Genomic DNA, 3,259 nt, shown 5'->3' with positions numbered 1-3,259 from the left:
TGTGTAATGTCCACTTTTCTAACTTGTCCAGGTCTGCCTGCACTTGTTTCCTACCCTCTGGAGTGTGCACTTCACCCTACAATTTAGTATCATCTGCAGACTTGGACAGAGTACACTTCACACCCACATCCAAGTCACTGATGAAGATATTGAAGAGTACAGGTCCAAAGACCGAAACAAATTTTGATTTATATTACTTGCTACACACTACACAAGAATTTTGTGGCAGATTTAGGAGTAGAATCCAATTATTAAAAGTAGCATTCAACTCCTTTATGCAGAAGACCATCTTTCCCCTTCCTGCAATCCTATCTCATTTACTATAACATGCCATCCCATTACTTCAGCCACTGAGCCAGGGAACTTGTTATAACCCAATTCATTAAACCAGCCTAATTCATTCCTAGAGCAGTCTATCCTGTGTTCTGGATGATACAAGAGGGAACCATGCCCCCCCACCTCCTCTATATACAGTCTTAACAACATGAACATACCAGGACATATAACGGGGCAAAATTAATGATGCATGTGTAGCCTTTATTCTGAAATTTCCTGACTTTTGAATGCTTGACTTTTCAATCACACATTTTACGTTTTAAAATTTTATTTTTAAATATAATTTCCTAGGTTTTTAAAAGGCAAAATGTAAAATACCCACAAATTCCTTCATGTGAAACTGTGCGTCCTCTGAACTCATATGGGTTAACAGCACAATTGGACTTTTTAGCTTTTATAAAGCAGATGTTTCGGTGACTTGAACGCACAGGCTAAGTACAGACATTTAAAAAGCCTAAGCCTGAACTGATTCAATCTTTGCAGGTTAGTCTAATCTGTGTAGATGGAACCAAGAACAAGTGAATAGACATTTACTTTTGATTCTGGAAATACAGCCACATCCCTGCAGTGGCTTAGGCTAGAAGCCAGGGGGCGCTAGAGTGAGCCATCCCTTCCCTTCTGCAGCAACCACAAGGCTGGAGGCAAGCGGAGCTGGGGGTGGGGGTGGCCAGGCCCCTGCAGGCTGCTGAGTATGACTGGGGAGGGATTTAAAGCCTCACCCTGGTCTGCAGGGACCCCACCTGGGCTGTGCCAAGAGGGGAAAGCAGCCCCTGCCAGGTTTGTCCCCAAGCAGCAGGGGGTGTGGCCAGCTGAGGGTCTGGGTAGTGCCTCAGACTCAGGAAAGGAAGGGAAATTAAACCCCCTTGCTCCCCTTCCTTTTACCAGTACAGGACCCCAGCCGGGGTCTGCCAGCTTCCCCCAGCACTCCGCTGGCCGCTCAAGTGGTGGGGGGCATGGCCAGCTGGCAGCTGGGGCAGTGCCTCAGGCTTGTGGGGGTGAGGAAGGGGAATTAAATCCCCTTGCCTCCCCTCTCCCAATGGCACGGGACCCAGCCAGGGTCTGCCGACTGGGGTCCCGTGCTGGGTTTAATCCTCCTCCCTTCCCTCCACCTGAGCCTGAGGCACTGCCTGGGCCACTGGGTGGCCATGCTCCCCACCGCTTAAGCAGCCAGTGGGGGCGAAAAGCCGGCAGACCCTGGCTGGGATCCCATGCCAGTGGGAGAGGGGAGGAAGGGGGGTTTATTTCCCACCCCTGCCGCCTAAGCCTGCTGTCCCATGCCCCTGTCCCCTCCACTCCAGCAGGGAGAAGTCTGGCAGGGGCTGCTCTGCCCCCGCTAGGCAGACTGGGCTCCATCCCCAGCCGGGTTTCCCACCCTCACCCCTTTGTCAGCCAGCTGTAACTGCTCCAGCTAGAGAGCAGAGAAACAGGGCCAACTCTGCTCTGCTTGAGCAGACAGCACAGCCCACGCCAGGGCTGCAAAGGATCCTGGGATGCTGGGGGACTGTGATTTAACTTGAACCAGGGAGGGGTCTAGGACAGAAGTTCCATAAACTGGTTTGACCTAAATCAGTTAAGTCTGATTACTACATTCAACCAGGTTTGTCTTAACCTATTTTGGCCATTTTGAAATTAGTTTATGTGCACTGAGCTTCTGTTTTGTTACAGGTTTAAACCAGTTTCTGATCACTGAAACCCGTTTGTGTGTAACATCTGTCCCTAGCTGCGGAGTAACTAGAAATGGCAGGCTATTATCCTCTATACAGGAGCTCCATTAAGTTACATATTTGTCTTTGGGTTTAAGAGGCATTTGTTTATTAGCAAAATTACACTGGGACTTAGCTACTCTGATTCTCTCTCCAAGTTCTTGAGGAGAGCAAGCTCTGGTGGCTATAGATCACTTTGTCCCATTGATCCCTAGCTTGTCCTCTCCATCCCTGTCCTGTTTGCTTCTATCCCCTTCTAGAAGTAATTTTGTCTATGCCCTTGCAATGCCACCTTTACTTTTCTACCCTGACTGGAGTCTAGGCCACCTTCTATTTTCTTTCACACGGCTTATGCACCAGCATTGGGAGCGTATCAAATGCTCAGTGCCATAGCAGGTACTGGCAGTCAGAAGGAACAACTGCAGAAAAAGTCTACTGTGAGGAGCAACAGTAGTAAGGGTCCTGCACATCCTCTGTAATCCTGGGTTGGAACTTGCTCAATGCAGAGCAGAACCATCAGGGAACTTTGGGACCAGCCTCTAGCAAGTCTCTGTCAATTGTCTGCAAACAGTAACCTGCAGCCTTATAACTGTGAAATCTGGACAGATTGTTACAGAATGGCTTCTTGCCACATTTCATATTTCTGCTCCAAAGAAAGAAGACACAAGCGCATCTCCGTGAATGGTTTGTCAGAACTCAGCATCAGAAAAAAATCAGTTAGTGTTTCTGAATCTTAAAGAGACAGACACTCCACATGGAAAAATTTGGTCCAAACAATAAAATCTGATAAATGTATAAGCAACTAAAATAGGATTAATAATGGAAATTATTAGGCAGCCTTAAGTACACTGCTGCAATTTCTACCAATTACCATTAATAATGCTTTAATGGAGATGGGATGGTATGCTGAAACCAGACAGTTCCATGGCTATTAGGAATTACACTTAGAAGCAGAAAAATAAAAGGAAGATGATGAGAAATGAACACAAATGAGACCAGCAGCCAGGGAGTGCATGGAGAAAAGAAAATGGCCAAAACTTCAGACAAAAAAAGAATGGACTATGGAAACTGACTTAGGAACACAAGTGTTCTACTGGGCATCAGCTCTCACTACCTTGAGGGTGTGAGAAAGAGGTACTGCTTGTGTTTTACTTAAGGTGTGGACAGAGAAATGCTTACAGCAGCCAACAGATGGCATTGGGCCTGCAAGGGGTTAATGT

The sequence above is a fragment of the Gavialis gangeticus genome, unplaced genomic scaffold (assembly GCF_001723915.1).
Source record: "Gavialis gangeticus isolate Ggan-Ray unplaced genomic scaffold, GavGan_comp1, whole genome shotgun sequence".
NCBI classification, from domain to species: Eukaryota; Metazoa; Chordata; order Crocodylia; family Gavialidae; genus Gavialis; species Gavialis gangeticus.
Note: the sequence above shows the minus strand (reverse complement) of the source record.